General features: G+C 44.6%; 1 long non-coding RNA gene across 1 annotated transcript; it reads right to left on the bottom strand.

Moving 5' to 3' along the window:
* Window positions 1-1,570: 1,570 nt before the first annotated feature.
* Window positions 1,571-11,057, bottom strand: LOC123802395 (uncharacterized). The gene is made up of 3 exons (XR_006782520.2): window positions 10,928-11,057; window positions 6,476-6,543; window positions 1,571-1,869 (listed from the first exon to the last, which is right to left on the bottom strand). It is a non-coding gene; the product is annotated as an uncharacterized LOC123802395 (long non-coding RNA).
* Between the last annotated feature and the right edge of the window lie 2,226 nt (window positions 11,058-13,283).

The following is a 13,283-nucleotide window of genomic DNA, read 5'->3' as shown; positions in this document are numbered from 1 at the left end:
GGGTTTCCATCAGGATAAATAAATCGAGGCAAGAAATGCCATGTGCATAGAACAGGCAACTGGGAAATCTTTTCTAATTGTAAAAGCCCCAATTCTATTTAAGTCTGCCTTTTTGTGCCAGACATTTGCTAGAGGCTGGAAGACAGAGAGATAAGTTAAGACACAGTTTTTGCACACTGGCTAGAATGGGAGAGAGAGATGTTAAAAGTGTTAAAAGGCTATTACCATCGTCCTAATCATTGCTTGATTTCCGGGTCCACTGGGGACCCAGGACACTACTGAGTGGGGCATTGAAGGGTGTGTAGGAGTTCGTGGCATGCCTGTGAGCGGGAAAGACAAGCTGAAGGGGAAGGACGCGCTGTGGCCAGCTCACAGATATGCAAGACCAGAATGCAAAGGGCGAGCAAGGTAGGAGAGTATGCACGAAGGAGTGTGGATTTGATTCATACCTTCCAAACCAGCCATAGGAAACTACTGACGATCTTCTTAACATGCCTGGCTTTTTCGTGCATTTTGTCTTTGCACACTGTGTTTTCTCTGCCTCATCCTGGGCTCAGCCTGTTGATCTTGAGAGCACTTCATCTTCCTTCAGCACTTCATTCCAGCTTCTTCTTCTTGATGAGGGCTTCATTGAAGACCCTCCGGCAGCCCCCACCCTCCACTGTAGTTCGGCGTATAAAAGGAATTCAGATATACAGTTCAGGAACAATTAATACAACTATTCCACGCTGTAAGATAGCCAGATCTGAAATCTAATTATACCCCAGCAAACACGGGAGAATCAATTTAAAAGCTCTTAGAATTTATTAGTGTTCCATAAATGGCCATATGCAATGTAAAAATAAGAAAAATGTGAACAAAAATCAGATTTCCTATATGCCAGCAATGGTCATTTAAGATGTAATGGAAATAGAATTGCATTTACAGAAGTAAGCAAAAAATATCAAATACCTACCCAAAAAAGGCTAAGAAGATGTGCTAGGTCTCTATAGAAAGGAGGCTATAAAATTGGGGAGAGATTAAAAAATTGAGTAAACAACGCTCCTGGATGAGGAGACAGTATTTTTCCAGTATGATCATATATCGTGAAAGTAAGGAATACAATTTAAACCATCTAAATTGAAATTTCAAAAACAATCAATCAAAATTTCATTCAGAGATTTTGAATATTTGCCGAAATGATTTTTAAGGTGTCCCAGAAACAAACAGAAAAGAAATAGCTATATTGGGGGGAAAAGGGATGAGGTGTTCATTTGCTCTGAGAGATACTAAAATATGTTTTAAAGCTGTGATGATTTAGTAAGCATGACATTGGCCAAGTAACGGAGAGACAGCCAGGTAAAACTGACTGCATAGTCCAAAAATAAGTAATGACTTACTAATTGTTAAAGGGGCAATGCAGAAGGTTTTCTAATTAGTAAGACATGCAGTAAAAATCTTAAACTGTTTGAAAAACAAATGACATCTTAATAGACACACACACTGAAATAAATTCCAGATTTATTAAAGATTGAAATGTAAAGACAATTAGAGGCTGCAGATACGTATCTCCAGGCTCTTTGAATGTGAACAATATCTCCCAAACAAAAAAAAGCAACAGAAGAAAAGACAAGAAGTACTTAACAAATGTAACTCTACAAAACATGTAAATTTGCACACACCAAAAATAACAATAGGCAAAATGAAAACATAAGTAAGAAATGAGAAATATTTGTGCGGGGCGCCTGGGTGGCTCAGCCGTTAACCATCTGCCTTTGGCTCAGGGCATGATCCCAGCATCCTGGGATCGAGCCCCACATCAGGAGCCTGCTTCTTCCTCTCCCACTCGCCCTGCTTGTGCTCCTTCTCTCGCTGGCTGTCTCTCTCTCTCTGTCAAATAAATAAATAAAATATTTTTTTTTAAAAAAGAAATATTTGTGAAATATGAAGAAGAAAAAGACTAATGACACTAATATGGAAATAGTTCTTAAAAACCAATACGAAAATATTGAAGATTAAATAGAAAGTAAAAAAAAAAAAAGATGAGCAAATGAGACAAAAATAAAATTCTGTTAAGAAGAAATACAAAAGGCTTATGAGGAGATTTTTTTAATGCTTAAATCCCACTAGTAGTGGGATGAAATACAAGAAAAAATGTAAAGGATGAAAGCTTAGTCTACCAGATTGGCAGACTTTTTTTTTTAATAATCATACTTAACATTAACAGCATTAAGACCGGCATGTGAAGACACAGCTGCTGGTAGGGTGAAAGGACCTAACATTTATAGAGAGCGATTTATAATATATATATATATATATAAACATTACAAATACACCAAAATTCTAGTTTTTAGGAGTGAAGAAAAGACATTTTTGCCTCTTAGCCTCTCAAAAGTAACCATAAAAATACATGAAGGAATTGAGACAGAATCAAAGTCTCCATTTTCCATGAATGCAGAAAACACCCTTACGTGTAAGATTAATACATGAAATCAAAATGCAAGTAGAAAAATAAGAACTGCCTAGCAGAGTGTAAGGAAGCCAAATTTAAGTTAGGTTGTTGGCGAAGTTCCATGGAAAGCAAAGGCTCAGATTTCTTATGTTTTCCTGCTCTACCATCTTTAGGGTGACAAGTCAATCTTCCAGTTTGTTTCATGGTCACAAGATAACTACTGAAGCACCAGCCATTACATCTGTGTTCCAAGCAGGAAGAGGGAGGAAAAGGAAAAAGCCAAAATTCACTCTACATGTCCACTGTGCCCATTCCCTTTGGAGAGTTTTTCACCTTTAGATAATCACTGCCTGCAAGTCATCAGCCACCCTATCTATAAGGGAAGCAGGAAAACACGGCTCTTTAGCGCAAAACATCACCACCTACTCTATAAGGGTCTGTTGCTAAGCAAGAAAAGGAGAATGAATTTAGTCTAGAAAACTTGCCATTTTGCCTCAGAAATCTTTCTGGTCATACATAAAAATGAAGAATCAAAGGACAGCAACGCGTGCATGTTATTTAGAAATATGGAAACAAAACGCAGCAGAAACAATCATAAAATTTGAAAGGCTTTGTCTTTTGGGAGGAAAACAAGAGGAACAAAAAAGAGGGAAGCAGAGGGCTGATAAGTTCTTTTTATTTTAACCCTTTCAGCGCTATTTGTTTTTTATACTACAGACACGCTCATGTATTAAAACACAATATAATTTAAAAGTTCAGCGTCAAGAGCTCTTGACAATTGCAAAGCTGCTCAATGTTATTAGTAACCCAATTACAAAGTAAATTAAAAAACAATGAGATCTCACTTTCATTCATCAGTTTATAAAATATTAAAATAGTAATAATAGCCAGCATTGGCTCAGGTGTGCAGAAACAGGTCCTCAAATACTGTTGATGGGAGTGTAAATTGGTACAACATTTTTAGAGATAAGTTTGGCAGTTCCTATTAAAATTTAAAATATGCGTATCCTTCAACTCAGAAATTTCACTTCTAGGTACCTACCCTAGAAAAAGATGCGGCAACTTGTCATGGATGCAAAATGGTAGAGACAAGGATTTTCACGGCATAATTATTGTAGGAAAAAGTTTAAAACATCATAAACGTCCATCAATAAGAAAATGACTTGATAATATAGTCTATTTATACCATGGAACTCAATGTACTGCTTTATGGGGGGGGGGGGTCCTCTTTTTTTTTTTTTTTTTTTTTAAGGAAGTAAGCCTTATATGTTTTGTCATGGAAAGAACCCCTACATATATCAGTAAATGAAAAAAAAAGCAAGATGTGGATTACATACAGCTAAAAAAAAGAAAACCCCCAGCAGATTTAATATTTATATATTAAAAAGTCTGGAAGGAACGTCTTTAAACTGAACTTAGTGGTTTCCTCTAGTGAGGGGGATCTGATTGGAGAAAAAAGGGAAGTAATGGAAAATAAGACACATGGAAGACAATGTAGTAGTACAACTTTATTCTTCAAATGTCTTAGATTTGTAAACATATTGCAAACTTAAGAACAGCATCCGGGACACAGTCTCCCGAAAAAGAAAGAGCGCAACTGGTCTGTTCTTCCCCGGTTTCTGAGGAATCTTCCATCTTAAGGAAGGAGGTCACGGTTGTTATTCCCTGAAACAATCTAGGGTAGAAATGAAAACACCCTATTTTTCACTTTACCTATTTTTGAAATGTGTGTTTTAATTGAGTGATTAGCCGGTTTTGTTAAGGATGTGATTACAGACATAAATTATCCTTTGAAAACACTACTGGAAAAAAAAAAACCAGAAACGTAAACAAAGCCAAACATACAAAACAATTCAGCTCCAACCGTGTTGTTATTTTAAGAACAAGATGTATTCAGTCAAGTGCAAGCATGGCTAACCCTTTATTTACCTGAACTTTCTCTTTTTCCAGCCCGATCCCTGCTTGGCTCTGGAAATCACCATTATTACATCTGGACCAAGCTGCTCTTCCCACGTGTACGTTCGGGTCCTGATTCAGAGCCTGGATTTCAGGCTTGCAAGGTCTATTATAAATCACTAAGCTCAGAGAGGATGTAACATCAGGTCCAAATATACCCTAAACCCTTGCAAGGTACAGAGGACTGCCGTTTGAGTAGAAACCCACCCCATTGGCCGGAGGTAAGTGGATAAAGTGAAAAAAAAATCTCCATTTCCCTTCTGTCCTGCACGAGGCACCCAGTCAGGAGGACAGAGTCACATTGTCCGTGCCAAGTGCAAGAACAGGGTAGATGTCAGGAGGTCAAGATATAATTATATGGTCAGGAGTTTCCCTCCTTTGAGCCCCGGGGGAATAAAACACCCCACTCGTATTGCGTCATCATGAATATATGAAATATCTTGGACGGGATCCAGGAGCCCGTGTGAGCTCCTCTCTACACCCTCTTTCAGATCTGGTAAGGAAGTTTCATGAGCTGGGCTAGATGTCTGTGGAGTTCCAGAGCAAGGTAGCTGCAGCGTTTGCACATCGGACTGGACTTACTTTTTGCTATCTAGGCAGTTTGTGGAGGAGAGAGAAGTAAATGCTCCCTTTTTAAATAAAATGCTCATCCATTGCAAATTGCCCCCAAAATATCACAAGAGGGGGGGAAAAACGACCTCTCCGTTTTTTATTGTCCTTGGCAACAACTTCAAGTGCTCAGAATTAATTTTGCAAATAATTGCACCTTCTAAACAGTTTCTCTGTAAACTGAGAGACAGAACCTCCAACACACAGTGAGGAAAGCTTGCGAGAACCTTCCTGATGGTGATAAGGCCCAGCTCCACCACTGTTTCAGGGTATTCTGTGAGAGACGCTCACCCCCTCACTTGGGGGCTTCCGAAAGGAAAGTAACGTGTATCCGCTGCATTTTTTTATATGCCTGGTTGGGTTTTTGTATTGAATCACTTTAAGAAGCCCTGGGGTGTATGTGTGGCAAGAGGGGAAACTGAGGCCCGGAGTCAGGCAGTCCACAGGAGGCAGAAACAGGACACAAAACCCAAATCTTAAGGATTCAGCTGGAATCCCATACACCAGGGTCAGGTCTTCCTGACCTTCCACAGTGACCTCTGGTCAGGAGGGCTGCAGAGAAGCTGCCACCGAGATGCTAGTGAGAGGCTGGGGATCCCGGAAATGGTTCTCCCTTCCTTCTGGCAGCCCCAGAAGGACCCCACGCTGGCCGAGGCCCTAAAGCAAGGTACCTTCCACCCAGCCCCTTGCTGGGGGTCCTGAGTCCTCTCACTGCCAGGAATTCTTTCCAGCTGTAAGCCCGGCACAGCTCCCTCAGGCTTCAAAGCCAGTTCGGATAACACCCTGTCCAGCTAGGGTTCCTCATCCCACCAGCTGGGATTCAGTATTCCCTCGACACTCTCGTGGCTCTCTCGTGCCAATGGCCACCCTCTGTGCAATGTTATGGTCAGCTGTGAACGTGAACGTGTCTGTATCCCTCCACCCCCACCCCCTAAATAGTAAGCCTCTTAAAGGGAAGCACCAAGTCCTTGCAGCTTTTTCTAACTGGCCTGTTTCACGGAAGTTAAAATGATTTGCACGTGTTGGGTCCTTACATATTGGGGTTCACTGAACTGAGTTGCATTCAACAGGTGGAAGGAGACAGATAACAGTATAGTTTTATATGTTTTCTAATACTTACAAAACACTTAAGCTATGTACCTGCACTGAAAAAGATTTTATCAGTTAATCCTCACAACAACCTTGTAACATAGCTAGTAGGACCGCATGATTTTGCTGTAGAGATGAACACCCCAGGACTTGAAGAGTTTAAGCCCCAGGCTCGGGTGTGAGTGAGGGACAGGTCTGCCACCCCTGCCCCCAACCAGGCTCTTTTTTTCCTAGCTGCATTTAGTTCTCTCAAGGCAGCAGGCACTTTGACCTTGACATTCCCCCACTTTGCCCCCTTCCCCCTTCCCTCCATGGATGGCCTGCCGTGAACACAGCAGGAACAGCATGTGGGGTTCTCTCTGCCCCGCACCCTTGTACGTCCCTACGTACCTTTCCGGGAACATCTCTCAGCCACTCACTCAGGGCCCGGGTTTTCCTGCTGATGCTCCTTGTTCATCCTGGGAAGAAACCAGGATGTTTATATATAAACATATATATAAAATATATATATGTTTTTATATATTTATATATAAGATATATAAATATATAAACTATAAATAGAAAATATATAAATATATAAATAAATAGAAATATTTATATTTCTTATATATAAATATAAAATATATAAAATATTATACACACACACACACACACACACTCCTCGGAGTGTGCGTTTCTGGGGGTTCTTGGACTTTACCATCTGGCCGAGTTCCCTGGAATATACACAACACCCTTTCCTCTAGCCTCCCTGTCTCTCTGTCCCTCTTCCAGATCAGGCTGGAAAGTGACTGGGCACACTGGCCTCCCTGTGCACAGTTGAGGGGTCAGCGAGGGGAAGTCTCCTTGCCCATCTGCAGGTCTGGGGTCCCCAGAAGCCGGCTGTGCCAGGACCCCAGGGAGGTGGTAGGAGGGGCAGGTGCCGCCAGCTCGGCCAGTGTTTGGGCACAAGGTGGCTCTTGCGCCCATGCTTCTTTTGCAAATAGAGAACTTGTTCTTGATGTAATTACACTGATAACGCTGTGCATCATGGCAGCTGTCCTCAGCCGGCTGCTGTCCCCTCTGCCCCTGCCACTCTGTCTGCTGCTCCAGCCATCACCCGAGGTGGGGGCCACAGCTGAGGCTCTCCCAAAGCACAGGAAAGCAACGTCCACCGAGCTGATGGTCAACCCTGTCATCCGTGGCTTCTTCTCCATCAGACTTCAAATTCCACTGGGCTTCAGAAATGCTCCATTTTCCTGGAATATGTCCCACAAAGGCTTTGGATGGGACATCAGGCCAGGAAAGAGGCTGCACGGTCTCTCTCTGACCCAACTGTCTCAGCGAGAGCCCTCATATATCTTTCCAGCAAGAACTGTGGGAGGTCGTGTGCGATGCTGGAACAGAGACTGACCAGGTCCTGACTCTGACACAAATCACAGCTGGTTCTGCTTCTCTGGGCCTCAGTTTTCTCATCCGTAAAATGAGAAGTTTGGAATCATGGGCTCCTTGGACCCCAGTCAGCCCCAACCTGTAATTTCACGTTGTATATTTTTCTGCACCAAGTTGCTCCCTTGTTAAATGGGACTATTACTATCTGCCCACTTTATTCTCCAAGATCTTTGTAAGGATGAGCTATGATAGATAAGGAAACTATTTGGGGTGGTGGAGGCAAGGTGGGTATTACACCGGAGGGCTGCAAAAGCTTTTACCGTTGGTCCCAGCAGCCTGGGACGCCACTAGCCCCAGCACTGCTTCAGATGAAAGCTCCAGGCTGCTTGTACGAGCAAACCCAGCCCCCTCTGCCATCCCTGTGCCTTCTTTACCTGGATCGCTTCCTACTCTCCAAGGTGGAACTTTATGGAGAAGCAAGTCGCCTTTGCGCAGTCAGGGGAAAAAATCACGGTAAGTTACGGTTATGAGAGGTCTCTCACACCATCTAGACATCTCAGTGCTGTAGACAAGAATCTCTTCCAGAATATTTGGCCTCGGTTCGCATTTCTCTGGCGGCGGGGAGCTCACTACTTCACACGGTAGTCCAGCCAACGGTTGGGTCACTCAAATGATTAGTAAGTCTTCAATCTGCCTTTCTAAAACACCCAAACATCCAAACATTGGTAATAACTGTGCCCCACACAGACCATTTCATCATGCCAGGCTCACCACTCGAACCCCTGTCATCCACCATACATGGTCCTTCATGCCCTTGGCCCCTTTGCCCCCAGCTGCTGCCGGGCTTGCCACCACAGCTGGGGGCAGTCCCCCATGTGTCCCCTCACATCGCCACATCCCTTGGGTCTGACTAGCACGGGATGGTACGTCACCTCCCACACTCTGGACACCATTATGGGAGTTTTAGGGCAAGTGTGGGCGAGATATAGTCAGAAGCAACGTTTGCATGGTTTTCACCAATTAATAAAGCAATTGTATGCCAGTGATTTCACTCTATCCTCACCTTTGCCGTAGGAGATAAGTATTACTACCATCATTAATCAATTTAAAGAAGAATCAGAAAGGTGAGGAATCCTGCTTATGGGGACCCAGCTCATGAGTGTGGAACCCTGTTCAAATTCCTGAATGCTCCCTAAGTGTCCCCTTTATCCTCATCCAAGCAACTTTTTCTTGTAGCAGGAAAAGTGCATGAATCCATAAACCCTGGGTTCTCCAGATTCTAGACACCTGGACACCGGCCTCTTGCCTTTACCTCCTAGACCACCAGCCGCTAGGACACCTGTGCCTGTCTGCAGCGACCCTCAGCATTAGCCCATTTCCATTCGGGCACTTCCCGGCCCCTTCAGCCGCTGGACACTCTGCCCCTCACGGCCATCACCACCAGCCTTCCTGCTCTTCAGGGGAGGCGGGAGCAATCCACTTATCTCCCCCACCTCATTTTTACTCTTGGCTTTAATGGCCTTACTCAGCAATTTCTTCCAAACAGCATCTGTAATATCCTATTTTCCACAGCCGCATTTACCAGCCGAGTGTGATTCTGTAAATGAAGAAATCCGGTTATAGGGGCCAAGAAGTGCATAAGCCCAGCAAGCTGCTAGGAAGAATTAGAAGCCTGGAGTGCCCAGGGTAGGAGAGGCTGGCAGGGAGGGGTGCTGCCCTCTAGGGGGACGCTTCTCGGAAGGTTCGAGGTCCGGTGGTGGTTCTCTCCCTGAGTGTTTGCTGTTGCGACTGCTTCCTGGCATTTCAAAGCTCTTACTTCCACAAATCAAACTGGCCGTCCTTGTGAAATGGTAAGTTCCCCCTGGACTTGACCTTGGCCCTGTTGGGCAGGGAGCCTTAAAGCCAGAACTCCCTGGGTTCGATCCCACCTCCTACACATCCAGCCATGGCCCTTGGACACATCGCTCTATCTCCCCGACCTTAGCTTTTTCATCTAGAAAATAGGCATGTTTATATCTTCCAAGCAGACTAGTCAGGGGATAGAAGGAGATACCGTCTATCGACTGATTAACACGGGGCAAGTAATCAGAAATTGTAGTTGCTAAATGGGAAACTCCCAAGTCCAATGTAACTGAGAACTTTGAAGCTGCTTTCTAGAACAGTCCTAATGTGAGGTGTAGGCCTTGAAAAGGCTTCAGAAGCCTTTTCACATCTGAGCCCCCGTCTCAGGCAGCCAGGTCACTGGAAAGCCAGGCTGGGACAGGACTCCTAAACACTTAAAGGGAGCTTCCCAACTCGCCTGTGCCATCAGTGGCTTGTTTGCCCTCAGACTCGCCCCTGCCCTGTATTACAGGGGTGGGGGGTCCCCGCAAACAGCATCCCCCAGACTGCGTCACCTTCGGGCTTCCATTAGCTTCCAGGATCAGTCGGCAGACAAGAGCCCCAAACTAAGCCAGACTATCTCTGCTTCTCTTCTGCCTTTCTGCTTCCCAGTGACATTGTGACACGAGCTGTGTCCCGGCGTGGTTCCAGCTCTGGCCAGTGTGTGGGTCCCCTCCCTCCATTGTCCCTCCATCTCCTAGATCTTGTGCTCTGACAAAACCCCCTCTTCCCATTGTCCCCGCAGCTTGAGGACGGCAGGGAATTCCTGCCTGATGCTCAACTTCGAGTTTCTTCACAGTCCCGTCTGGCTTTGCAGTGTTTCCAATGCTGTGTAACCGGTTCGTCGTATCACATTCCCTCTGCTGAACTACTTGGCGTGGGTTTCCTAACTATCACCTTGATTGATACACAACCCAGACCTGGGGGGACCCTGTCCTTCTACCTGCAATTGTCATTTCCTACGAAGAATCTAGAAGACCAGATTTGCATTCTTAAAGTGACTATTCTTATAGGTGATTCTTAAGCTATTCTTAAAGTGACTCTTAAAATTAAGCTTACAAAAATTAAAAATCAGAAGCTTCCTGGTCGTAGGTTGGGTTGGCTTTCCTGCAGAGATCAGCCAGTCGAAATCTTTCGGTTGCTTTCCTGATGAAGAATCTGAGGCTCTGGGGGATTTACCCAAGGTCATTTGGTCAGTGGTTCTTCTCCTTTCCCAGTGGGCATTACCGGGAGATGATCTGAATATCTCTATCTCCATAACACAGAGACAAACACCATCTATTTTTAGTTCGCTTGAAGGAGTTGCCTATATTTACATAGATATTTCTTGAAGGGCATGATGCAACTTTGCATCTTTGCATTGCAATTAAATGTCAAATTCTACCAGGTCAAATATAAATGAGAAACCGTGGTATGGCAAGGCTCTGCCGGACTACTAAATTTGCACCATTGTATCCCTCTACGTACAAATACAGACGTAGACATACAGATTTAGATAGAGAATGGAACAGATACAGATATAGATAGAATGCTCTCCCCCTAGGTCATTACTTGGTTTTAAAAGGAATGAAAACAGCATGCTTTTCCACTCACCATGCATAAATCATCACTGAGATGTTCAGCAGCACCTTTGCACACTTGTCTTGGAGAATTGAAATGCACGGAAGTTTCCTTTCTTGATGACCCAAGCAAAAAAGTTCAAGGATGAAGTGCATTTGGCTGGAGCGGGGCTGGCAGGAAGAATGGCCTGGTTTGCAAAGCCACGTGAACACCCGGAAAGGGCTATTTAGAATGAGGCTGTAATGACAGGGGCCGCAGCTGGGCTGGGACATGAGTGCTGGCTTTAGTAAAGTGCACTCCTTCCCAAAACACAAAGTCCGTTGCTGGGGCCATGGTTGGGAGTATCAGCGTTCACACCAACAGCTCCTGGCCAGCACCCTCTGGAGCTTGGAAACACAGGCCCCAGTGCTATGTCTGCCTCTAAGAGCCCTACTATTTGGCCTTATTTCTGAGTTATGTTTGCCACCGTCTGACCCTCCAGGAAGTCACAGAGCCCTCTTGTTCATTTTCCTCTCCCTCTCTTTCAGTCTTTTCGTGTTTCTGTCTGTGGTGCTCAGTAAATATTTGTCGGATTTGAGTTCGGAATTCTAAAATGTATATAACATTGGACTCATCCTATGCACTAAACAGGGTGTAGGTCTATCATACATGGAGTCCCAGCCTCAGTAAGGGTCCCCCTTCCATGTCAGATTGCTTTTCTTGCCAAGACTGGGGAGGTTGGCAAGAAGAAGAGGTGACAGTGGACCTCCTTTGGACCATGGAAGCAAGGAAGGCATCCGATCAGGACAAATACACAGACTTTGGGGACGTGTGGTTGGTCTCGTCCTCTGTGGATGGGGCAGACGGGTTTGAGTACCTGTCTTGTGCAAGTAGTGAAGAGGCGGAATGAGACATGCCACGCCCACTGCCCTCCACTAGCCTGAATTCTGCTTGCACTATAAGATGTGAATCGACCAAGCCTGTACCAGGGGGAAGAGCACGATTGGAGGGACAAAATATATATATGATATATTGATATAAATATGATACATATGATAGAAATAGTACCTTGTCCTAAGGTAATTTTAAAAATTAAATGAGACGTTTTCTTTTTTTTTTTTTAAGATTTTATTTATTTATTTGACAGAGATAGAGACAGCCAGCGAGAGAGGGAACACAAGCAGGGGGAGTGGGAGAGGAAGAAGCAGGCTCATAGCGGAGGAGCCTGATGTGGGGCTTGATCCCATAACGCCGGGATCACGCCCTGAGCCGAAGGCAGACACTTAACCGCTGTGCCACCCAGGCGCCCCTAAATGAGACATTTTCAAGAAGAGCTTAGCTCATGTTTGCCCACCTTCCCCCATTGAAATGTATTATAAAGGCCTTATTACTAAGTAAAACGCTATTGGCATTCCAGGGAGTGAGACATCTCTTTTGGCTTCAAGATCAAGGAAAATAACTTGGAGAAAAGGCCTGGATGGATTTGGTGGGCAGAAAAAGAGCCCAGAGGGCATTTCCCTGATGATGGGGAAGCAGAAAGATTCCAGGTACAGGAACAGTGATGCTCAGGGGGGCTTGCCCCTTCTACCCATGCTTTTGATGAGGGAACAAAAGACAAGCTGAGAACAAAGCAGAAACTGACACCCCGCAACACCCCCCCCCCATGGGATGTACGTGACATTCCTCAGGCACTCCTGGCTGCCCTAAAGGAAAAAGATAGTTAACCTATAGAGACCACACTCCTGCAAGACTTGAGTCCCTCAGTTTACAAATGTCTTAGCAATTTACAAGAACAAAGCTATCAGTAACCTAGCTTCCAGAGGGAATGTATGTAGACACAATTAAATTTCCTTACTACCTACAGCCCGTTGAGGAGTCCTTGAAACAGGCAGAGTGGCATTCCTCTAGGGACTCAACCTCCTGGATGTTAATGCTTTGCTAAGGGCAAAAGGCAGTCCTAGCCTGACACCCTCCCCCAACTGGTAGCCTGTAAGTCTACTTTAACATATAAAAATTCCTTTGGAGGGGCGCCTGGGTGGCTCAGTCATTAAAGCATCTGCCTTCTGCTCAGGGCGTGATCCTGGTGTTCTGGGATCGAGTCCCACATCAGGCTCCTCCGCTATGAGCCTGCTTCTTCCTCTCCCACTCCCCCTGCTTGTGTTCCCTCTCTCGCTGGCTGTCTCTCTCTGTCAAATAAATAAATAAATAATCTTAGTAAAAAACATAAAAAATAAAAATAAAAATTCTTTGGAAACTTCCTTTATCTCTAACCGCCCCCCCCCAAGATATGTGTTGGCAATCATCCCCCAAGCATATGGCCCACTGATATGCATCCTAAGGGGCTCATGACTAAGGTTTTATTAGACGGTAATAAATGACCTTTTCCCACCAATAGCTAGCCCCCTCAAGG

Source organism: Ursus americanus, chromosome 28, assembly GCF_024610735.1.
Source record: "Ursus americanus isolate L20-20 chromosome 28, mUrsAme1.1.p, whole genome shotgun sequence".
Lineage (NCBI taxonomy): Eukaryota > Metazoa > Chordata > Mammalia > Carnivora > Ursidae > Ursus > Ursus americanus.
This window is presented reverse-complemented; position numbering and strand designations above follow the sequence as displayed.